At 41.7% G+C, this 11,030-nt stretch overlaps 2 non-coding genes across 2 annotated transcripts; both read left to right on the forward strand.

Moving 5' to 3' along the window:
* Window positions 1–4,032: 4,032 nt before the first annotated feature.
* Window positions 4,033–4,139, forward strand: LOC125582762. The gene has a single exon (XR_007320216.1). It is a non-coding gene; the product is annotated as a small nucleolar RNA R71 (small nucleolar RNA).
* Window positions 4,140–8,115: 3,976 nt separating this feature from the next.
* LOC125582660 lies at window positions 8,116–8,222 on the forward strand. Its single transcript, XR_007320116.1, has one exon. It is a non-coding gene; the product is annotated as a small nucleolar RNA R71 (small nucleolar RNA).
* The last annotated feature ends 2,808 nt before the right edge of the window (window positions 8,223–11,030 follow it).

Genomic DNA, 11,030 nt, shown 5'->3' on the forward strand with positions numbered 1-11,030 from the left:
AAGCAAGTGGATTACTCAGCCATGGACAGAGAAATCACAAAGATAAAAGATGAAGAAAACATGTCTGAATTAATAATAAAAAGCAAAGAGGGTTTAGAAATCTTCTCCAAAGGATGTAGAGATTCTTCTCCCTTAACAAGAATACAAGTCTTCTCTCTCCAAAATCTTTCTAAAAGTCACCTAGAATGTCTAGAATAATAAGAAAATATATATTGCAGGTCTCTGGAGGCTGCAGGAGAAAAAGGGGGAAGCCCTAGGTAAAATCCTGAAATATTTAGAAACTTCCTTAAAAATCTCTGTCGCTGGAACAGACACGCCAGACTGCTCTGCACGACTGCTCTGCGTGAAAAAAACTCCAAATTGCACTATTTTTCTCTTATTTTTCTTCAACCGGTTTATCTCCCATCCAATGCAACTCCAGACCTGTAATGACTCGAAAAGGACTAGGAAGACTCGATAAAGACTTAAAAACCAATTAGAAAACATATATACAAGATGCCAAAAATACCATATATCAATTCCCCCAGACTTAGATCCTTGTTTGTCCTCAAACAATGTCAAGTATCAAGAACAAGGAGAAAGGTTTGAAAGTGTGGGAACTCTCCTATTCTCAGCAACCATACTTTAACCACGAATCTCTGAACCATATAAGCAGTAAAACTAGGACAACACACCCTTACCGGAACCCCACTGACTGCTGTTCAAAAATCGGCTCCATACTCTACATATCAAACCTGAAAAAGCAACACTATCGAGACAAAACTCCCTACATTCATTTAAGAGTAGCGTGAGCTTCTCATCACATGCACTATTCAGGGTAGACGGGCTAGGTGTTAAACATGCTATTTAATGGTGGTGTTAAAAGTGTTTACGGGCTACCATTTCATTGTAGAGGATGCAGGATATCGCATAAAATGGCAAGAGAGGATAGATACATTGATGTCCACAGCCTCTACTCGTTTTTTCTCTATCTGGAACGACTGCTCCGTTTTGGATCAGCCATCTAGCTGCTCATATCATCTGCCTGCTCTCCAATCTTTCAACTTGGTACCCACTCTTTTGTTTGACCTTCCCAGTGGCTCATGTTTCTTTGATTTCTTCCCCTTCTCCATCACCTTATTTTTCATTTTTTTTTTTTTTTGAACACTGATATGGTGATGTGACGAAGAAGGAGGTAATACATGATGGTTCTGAGTGCCACTGGTGGTTCTGATTTCACAACCATTCTGGTTCTCCACCCCTGCTCTTGCGCAGTTCATTGGTTATGGAGCTGTTGCTCCCTTAATTTGCTTGTTCTCCTTTTTGACTGAATTTCTGCAGCAGTAACGAGTAAGAAGCTGCGTTAATCCTTTCCTCTCCGACCTTTTTGCACATATCTGCACATATGACACTGAAAAACAATGCATGATGGTGTAATAAAGGCTAAGGTGCAGGGTGGGAACTAGCTAAAGATGAGCTAGCCACTAAGGATCAGCAAGATGGATAAAAAGGATAAGAAGTCCTAAGTGTGTTCTCGTTTCCCAGAACTAATGCCCATAACAAGAAGAATTTCAGTCAAGATTAGGTTCAAGTTAGGTGGAGTGAAGTCTACCCAGTGTAACCTGATCGCCTGAGAACTTCTGGAGAATCAAGTGAGATATGTCAGGGTGTTCCAGGTCCACATGTGTGTCTTTCGCCACCGCTAAGGTCACTGAATAAGATAACTAAAGCATGAGGTGGTTAGTGATCAACACGGAATAAGGTCCTAATTCCCACAAAGTTTTGACTGACTCGACCATAAAAACTGACTCAAACTAACTCAAAAGAAAAACAAAATAAAAAAAAAACGAGTTAGTAAACGACGAAAACCCTCCCCCAGACTTACTTCACAACGTCCCTGGTGTGAAAATAAATCAGAGAAAAGGTGAAAACAAGAATAAATATTTTTTTTTGGTCGAGATACTTACCTGAGTGGAGTGGGCGCTCCACAAAAATTATGGGTGTTCCATCGTAAGATCTCCGCCTGGAGTAGTCGCTCCTTCAGCAACCCAGAATTTTTAAGTATCTCGGATTTTTCTTCTTTTTGACCTGAGACTCAATAAACTAAACGAAAAATAAGCAAACAAAAACAAAACCAAGTTATATTTACACTTACCAGTGGGTTGCCTCCCACCAAGCGCTTGGTTTAAGTCATTAGCTTGACTTGGTGACATAGATCAGTCGGGTTGAGCATGAGGGCTTGTTCCAAAACAAGCTCCACAATCAGACATGTTTAGCTTCAAAACTCTGCTCAACAACCCTTTCACAGCAGCTTCTCCTTTCTCTTTCAGCTCATGTGTGAGAATTACTCTGACCTTAGAGAAAGGTTTAGAGGTACCCTTGCACTTTACCTCATACTCAATGGATTTCTCATCACACAACCGAGGTATCAAAGTCATCATAGGGTCACCCTTGACCCTTTTCTTCTGGACTTTTTCATTCACCTTTGCATTCCCACTGAGTTTCTTGGTATCTGTGTGAGGATCTCCATCCAGGACTTCTTTGATCTCACCCTTTTTACCAAACTCCTTCTTAGGAACAATATCCAGATGTTCTCCACTAACCACTGAGATGCAAGAGACGTAGCGGATTTGTGATCTGGTTGGGACAGCCTTGTAGAAAACCTTCTTGTTGATGTTGGAGAAGTAGACTCTCTTATTAGGCATGTCGACGACTGCTCCAACTGTAGCCATAAATGACCTTCCAAAGATCAAAGGCATCTCATGATCCTTGCTCATCTCAACAACCTGAAATTCCGTATGGAGAATACAGTTCCCAACTTGGACAGGAAGGTTGCGAATTGTGCCATAAGGGACTGTCATGGAAGAGTTTGCAAAAGCCAGAGTCACCAGAGAAGGCTCAACATCAACAATGCCCAGCTCGTCTAGAATCGCTTTTAAGACAAGGTTCACACTAGACCCAGAATCACAAAGAGCTTCCTTGAATTCCACTCCAGCAATGAAACAAGGAAAAACAAACTTTCTAGGGTCATCAACCTTAGGCAGTACCTTCAGCGATGGTGTCAGTGCTTCAGTAAAGAGTGCCTTGATATCCTCCTGAGATTCTATGCAATTTTTGAAGAACATATGCAATGGCCAAATCTCCCAAGCATGTTCGAATGAGATATTTTGAGGAAGCCTTCTCACCATCTTCCTAAACCCAGCTAGCTGCTCTGCACTAATAGGATCCATCAAATGTCTAGATGGAATTGGATATGGAACCTTAGGAACATAGACTCGAACTGGTGGAGTCTCAGCAAGTTCATCGGGAGCAGTCACTTTAGAACAAGCAGAGTGCTTTGTTCTCTCTTCTGCGTCTGGAGTAGTCTCAGCAGACAGTTGCTCTGGTTCTTTTCCCTCAGCTTTATCACATCTCAGCTCTGTTGCATTACAGTGCTCAACCCTAGGATTCATCGCACTCTTTCCAGGAAGCATACTTTGCTGCCTCTTAACACTCTCAGCTGTTTGAGCAAGTTGAACATCAATCCTCTTTATGTGGTTGCTCACAGCATCATACTTTGTATTCAGCTCGGTGAAAATGTTGTCCATCCTAGTGTTGATGTCTGTAGAAACCTGATTCAATGCATTGCCATGAATCTGCATACCATGCAACAGTTGTTGCATCATCATACCCAGACCCTTCAGCTCATCTGGTTGACTGTTCCCGGTAGCTGGAACAGCTTGTCGATTGCTCTGCGGTTGTCGCTGGTTCTGGTTCTAAATCTGCCCGGCCGTAGCTTGCTCCATGTTGAAGATGTGCCCTTGGTTATTTTTCAGTAGCTGGTCAACCTTGGCAGTCAGTTCATCTATCTTCTGGGTGTCGAAACTATTCTCTTTCTTGGAGCGATCGCTCTCCTCGTTCTTATTGGCTGAGGTAGCAGCCATGTTCTCAATCAGCTCAAACGCTCCATCAGTGGTCTGAGTCATGAAGTCTCCGTTGCTGGCAGAGTTCATAGCACTCTGAAATTCCCAGTCAACTCCATCACAGAAAATTTCCAAGAGGTAGTCATCATCAAATCCATGGTGAGGACATTCTCTGCGATAGTCATTGAAGCGCTCCCATGCGTCGCAGAAAGGCTCATCGGTGAGCTGTCTGAAGGAGGTGATCTTGTTCCTCAATGCAGTTGTTCTCGCCTTAGAGTAGAAATGGTTGAGGAACGCTGATCGGACCTGTTCCCATGAAGTGAGAGACCCGGTAGGGAGGGAGTTCAACCACCGTGCAGCTTTTCCATCAAGAGAGAATGGGAATAGCATGCACTTGATGTAGTCTGGTGGTACGCCATTCGCGCGAGTGAAATTGCAGACTTTTTCAAAGCTCTCAATATGCTCCATTGGAATTTCTATAGAGAGACCAGAGAACACCTTTCTCTGTACTAGACCGATCAAGGCAGGCTTGATCTCGAAGTCCTGCCTAGTGCAGGGTGGAGGAACAATGGCAGAGCGCGTAGTAGGGATGTTACGCGGAAGGTTTCTCATCCCGATCGGACAGTCTGTGCCTGCTGTTCCTGCTGCTGCTGAGCAGCTTGTTCCTGCCCTTGAATGGTATGCTGCAACTGTTTCATATGCTGCTGCATGAGTGCCATTGCAGCAATAAGATCATCCTGATTGGCTTGATCACCCATAGTGGTGTCGGTTTGTCTTGGCTATTGACGATTTGTTCTTTCTAACCTTGTTAGCTCCTGGTTGGTAAGTGTAACCAATTTCATTGTGCGTTTCTCCGAATATGTCTACTGGTCATGCACCTGAAAAATTAGCTACAACAAAAAGGATAGAGCAAGTTAGAGGTCTTAGACTAAATAAATAACCAAAAAATAAAGGTAAAAAGATGGTCCCCGGCAATGGCGCCAAATTGGTATTACGTGTATACGCACACCAATTAACCTAATGTGCACACTACCACAATCAAATGGTATGTCGATGTAGCACTTTAGGATCGAATCCACAGAGACCAATGATTACACTTTATTTCTATAGGATCAATATCAAGCTAAAACAATATGAGGGTTTTAAAGTTGATTTCGTAACAAGCAAGTAAGAGAATGATTTAAGGTTTTTCAGATGATTAAGAATGCTAGCCTAGGGTGGTTTGATCGGGTGTTAAACACGTGTGAGCCAAACAATTATTCAAGTTCAATTAAGAGTAAGTCCAGAACTCGGATCACTCAGGTTGAATCAACCCACTCTCGTGGTATTGATTCCTTTGCAAGTCGGTCTTGATGCCTAAACTCTCGTTTGGATCAAGATGCGCTAGCAAGCTTTAGAGATAAAGTCCGATATGTTCACAATACACCCTAATATCTACTCTCGCTGACTAGGGATGCAAAGCTCATTCATAACAGATCTAGCAACCTATTACACGGTTAATGAATAGGTTAAACCTATGATCTAACATTAAGCAGCCAGTTTAATGCAAGCATTAAGAATAGTTATGAATGAAGACAATTAAGGGATTCACTTATCTATGTTTAACTCACGGATGTAACACCCTAACACCCTAGAATAAGCAAGTAGATTACTCAGCCATGGACAGAGAAATCACAGAGATAAAAGATGAAGAAAATATGTCTGAATTAATAATAAAAAGCAAAGAGGGTTTAGAAATCTTCTCCAAAGGATGTAGAGATTCTTCTCCCTTAACAAGAGTACAAGTCTTCTCTCTCCAAAATCTCTCTAAAAGTCACCTAGAATGTCAAGAATAATAAGAAAATATATATTGCAGGTCTCTGGCGGCGGCAGGAGAAAAAGGGGGAAGCCCTTGGTAAAATCCCGAAATATTTGGAAACTTCCTTAAAAATCTCTGTCGCTGGAACAGGCACGCCAGACTGCTCCGCACGACTGCTCTGCGTGAAAAACTCCAAATTTGTTGGGGTCAAAAACGGTTACGACGGAATTACCACCCGAAAATCCTCGGAGATCGTATTTCCGAAAGAGATAGTAAAAAGAAGGATACAACTTTTGTAAAATATAACCAATACAAAGTTTTTACGAAGAAGTATCTTGGAAGATTCAAACCAAACAAACCAGGCTCGGTCGTTGCGTAATTAATGCGCATACACGCCGTCCGGTCGCTACGTAGCAACCAAGTCCGGGCCGATATCGGCCGCTGCATAGCGACCGAACATCCGACCCACTCGGTCGCTACGTAGCGACCAAGCTCGAGCCAAAGCTCGGTCGCTACGTAGCGACCGAGCTCGAACCAAAGCTCGGTCGCTACATAGCGACCGAGCGCTCGTCCCGCTCGGTCGCTACGTAGCGATCGGGCTCGAGCCAAAGTTCGGTCGCTGTGTAGCGATTGAACCTTTCCGAACATCGATACGACACCAATCCATGCATTCTCGTCAAACCTTCGAATGCTATCTCCCGAAGACCGTAGCAAGCTCAGTCCATGTTTTCCGTTATTCTAACTCATCGATCAAACTTCGCGGATTAGAAACCGCGAAAAATTCGTAGTAAACGTGTCGAGTCGGAAGACGGTCCAAAGGTACCTAAAACACGACTCGAGGCCCATCCTACGATTTCCTAACCAAAAGCCCGTAAACCACAGCATGGTTTACGCTTGGCCCACAAGGAAGAATAAATGTCAAGTTTCCGCGGATAAATATGGAAGTTTTGAAGATAATTGTGAAGATCGGGAAAATGGAATATCTCCATTTTATGCTATGACGGCTTAGGGGCAGAAGAGTAAAAGCGTAAACCGACCTTGGAGCTAGTATATAAGAAGTCCTAGGCGAGGAGCATGGGAAGAGAACTTTTTCAGAGCAAACTTAGCACTTAGAGCAATTTAGGCAATTTTCCGTTTTTGTTATTTCGAGCTGCGACTCAATTAGGTTTCGCCGTCTTAGGGTTGCTAGAACTAGGAATCTCACCGATAGCTCTCGAGCTCAGGCTTATACCTTGTTGTAAACGCTCATACGCAAATTCGGAAATAAGATCTTCTTTGCTTCTCTTTTTCGATTTCTTATTTTTATCGTTGTTATTCTCGTGTTCTGATTGCTTGACGTGTGGTAATTAGCAGATATCCGAGTCCTCTGGGAAATTAGGGTTTTCCTAGTTTCCTTATTTAAACGGAAATCGACAGTGCGAATTTCGGTTCCCACAAAATTGAACTATTTTTCTCTTATTTTCCCCCACCTGGTTTATCTCCCATCCAATGCAACTCCAGATCTGTAATGACTCGAAAAGGACTAGGAAGACTTGATAAAGACTTGAAAACCAATTAGAAAACATATATACAAGATGCCAAAAACACCATATATCACTCAACTCAATCTCAGAAGTAGTAGAGAGGATAACATTGCAATACTCTTTGGGATTCTGCTCTGATTTTCCTGGTAGAGATCTCATTGGGCTCTTGGAGGTTGAAGGCATAGAGGCAAACTGATTCTCCAAAGCCTTGAAATGAGAGGAGAGTTGTAGGAACTTGTTGTTCAGGTCATTGTAGCTTCCATCAACTTTGGTGTGAAGGTTCTTCGGCTCATATCCAATGTGCTTCTCACTTCTAGTTTGGGACTCCAAGATCTGTTTCAACATTGCATCAGTGTTACTCTCTTGTGGAGCAGAAGTAGAAGATCCGGCTTGGCCTTATGTAGACTGATTTCCTTTGAAGGAGAAGCCTTGAGAGTAGTTTTGCCTAGCTTGGTAACCACCTTGTTGGTTGTTGTAGAAGGGCTTTTGTTGGTAGTTGTTGTACTGAAAATTAGGCTTTTTCTTGTACCATGTCCCATTAGCATTCACAAAACATAGCTCTTCTTGACCTTCTAGACCATCAACTTCATGAACCACAACTGGCTCCTCTTGTTTCTGCTCACCAACAAAGTTTACTTTCTCTTGTTTGGCTCTATCTGAAAGAAGAAAATCCATCTTTTCTTGTAGAGCCTTCAACTCTCTCTTTATGTTTGTATCATCACCTCCACTGCCTCTATTGCTTCTATCATGTTCATCACTGTAGATTGAATCACTCTTAGTCATATTCTCTACAAGCTCCAAAGCATCTGCTTCAGTTCTCCCCAAGAAGAAACCATTGCTAGCAGTATCAAGCTGGCTTCTAAACTTGGGCAAAGCACCTCTGTAGAAAGTACTAAGCAAACTCTCCATATTGAAGCCATGATGAGGACATTGAGAGATGTAGCTGTTGAACATTTCCCATGCTTCTCCAAAGCCTTCAAGATTCCTTTGATGAAATCCAGAGATTTCATTCCTTAGCTTAGCAGTTCTTGAAGTAGAGAAGAACTTGGTGAGGAAAGCTTTCTTGCATTCATCCCATGTTGTGATTGAATCTCTTGAAAGACTCTTCTCCCATGTGTGAGCTTTGTCTCCCAAACAGAATGGAAACAACCTTAGCTTGAATGCATCTTTAGAGACACCATTGATCTTTGTAGTTCCACACAGCTTATCAAAGTTATCCAAGTGGTCTAGTGGATCGTCCAAGGCAAGACCATGGTACTTGTTGCTTTGGATCATGTTTATCAAGTTTGACTTGATCTCAAAGTTGTTGTTTTCCATAGCTGGTGCTCTAATGCCAGCTCTATGCCCATGGATATTGGGCTCATCATGGGTACCAATAGCTCTAGCTTGGCGCTGTGGGTGTTGTGGCCTAAGGTTGTCAGCTCCTTGGCCATTACCCTCTCCATCTTGAGGCTGATTCTGATGTTGATCCATCACAAACCCTAATATGTTCTTGTTGCTCTTCTTCTCTTCTCCTCCGTGCAATCTCCCTTTCAAGTGCTCTAATGTCATCAACTCTTGGAACTAGGTCTGTTGGGCATCTGCTCCGCAAGTTCATGCACCTGAGATACAAAAGGCTAGGAAAGAGAATCAGTAACTAGATATAAGAAAAATAAGACTTAGTCTCAAGTAAGGACCAAATCTCAATGTCAAAATCAACTTAGAATTGGCAACGGCGCCAAATTTGATATGGACTTTTCAAGGGTCCTAATTCAAATCATGTAGTAATTAAGATGTCAATCCATTTCTAAGAGTTTTGATGCAAAGAGAATGCAGGTTCAAACTTAATCTAAGTGCATTCAGTTCAATGAAGTGGTTTAATTAAACTAACAAGGTTCTAACACAACTAACTAGCAGCCTTTAATCAAATGGATAAAGGATGAATCATAGGCATAGGATTTTGATTTCAGATGACTAAGATTTAATCTAAAATGGCAAGGTTTCAATCAACACATTCCCCTAAGTCTAGATAGCAATTCTAAGCAAGTTCTTTTCCAAGACAAAAGCTCATTTACTCTCATTGATCAAACATCAAATTCTTTTGGTTTGTGTCAATCAAGCAATCATTAAGAACAGATCATTCAACTTTCTAAACTCCCCTAACATCAAATCCCTTTGGTAGGGTAAGCTAAGAGCATGTTGAGTTGGCTCAGACATTTCATCGAACACCTTCCGGGCAATGAAATGTCTAGATTTCTAATCTAAAATGGTCAACTCTAGATTAGCATTAAGATCACTCAATCAAGCAAGGAAACATATTAATTTACTCTAAACATTCTAGATCATCACTTAATCATCCTAATCATCCTAACCCATGAATCCAAAAAGAGTCTACTCACTAATCTTCATGATTAACCTTAAACCCATAATAGATTCAAGAGAAATCATGTTAAGAAGATGAGATAGACTCAAATTACTCAAGAAAGAAAGATTATATTACTAAAGATTCAAACTTTCTCCAAAATATCAATGTATTTTTAAGAGAAAACAAGATATCCTCTAAAATTAGGTCTAAAATGTATTTATAGTAGCTTAAAACTCGAACCGGGTCGACCCGACAAACCCGGGTTTGACCCGAAAGGCAAATGGGTGAGCTGGTCTTGGCATCGACCGCGGACGGCTCCAACCCGCGGCCGTGGTCCGCGGTCTGTCCCATCAAAAATCGACCTCTCGGGCGAGAATCTGCGGACTGCCTTCGTCCGCAGTACACGTCCGCGGCCGACCACACCAACCTCGAGCTCTCTAGTCCGATTCCGCGGACTGGTGTTGTCCGTGGATTCCGTCCGCGGGATGGTCCGTCTCGGCTGATCTCTCGGGAGCGATTCCGCGGCCTGGTCCAGTCTGACCTGGTTGTCCGCGGCTTGGTCCATCTTCTTGCCTTTGCCCTTTTTCTTCATGCTTACCCATCAAACTCTCCAAACTTTAACTTGAGCTCTTCAAACCTAACATACTACACATGCATATGCTATATACCTAATTAGACTCTAAATGCATCTTAAATGATCTAAATGAGTATGGAAATCATGCTTAAAACTATGTAAAATCTCAAGACATCAACAGTGCCCGCGGTTCTATATGTTTTTGAGAACTTTTTGTATTGTACCCCCAAAAAAATATATTTCTTTATCAAAAAGAACTAAAAATATTTCTGGATCTACCCTGCATCTAATCCATAGACAAGAATGAAAGATTCAAGCTAAAGATGAGGTCATAATAATTGTTGAATCATTTCTAGGACGCTACAGATAAAATAGTAAAGTTTAGATTTTTATTTTAGATTCGTGTATAATAAGTTTAGTGACCTTGAAGAGAATTATGTTGTTAGAGCAGAGAATCGTTCTTCGTGGTCTGTTATGTTGAGTTTATAATTTTTAGTTCTTTTGTAGCTCAGAATTTAGGAAAACTGGAAAAGACAAGACCACCTCAAAGATAAATTAAACTAATTGGAGAAAGGTTAAGTACGACCGACCATAACCGGACATAATATTATCCGATGCCATTAACCGTCATTATAAGAACCGTAAATTTCATGCAAAAGACAAACAAAGAAACCAAGACTACGTCTTAGTCTTAGATACACAAAATTGATCAAATTTGTGAGAGAACCGGTTAACGACCTGATCACTTCTTTGAACTAGCCGCCTCTTTGAATTCAGCTTCAGGCGTCAGGTACAAGTTAGTAAAAGTATATAGTTCAACCCGATTCTTGTCGATCCGGTCCAAATTTAGCCCATCAATTTTTGTCCGAACATTCTGAAAGTGACGCTCAAAGAAATATCATCACGAGGG

The sequence above is a fragment of the Brassica napus genome, chromosome C2 (genome assembly GCF_020379485.1).
Source record: "Brassica napus cultivar Da-Ae chromosome C2, Da-Ae, whole genome shotgun sequence".
Classification (NCBI taxonomy): Eukaryota; Viridiplantae; Streptophyta; class Magnoliopsida; order Brassicales; family Brassicaceae; genus Brassica; species Brassica napus.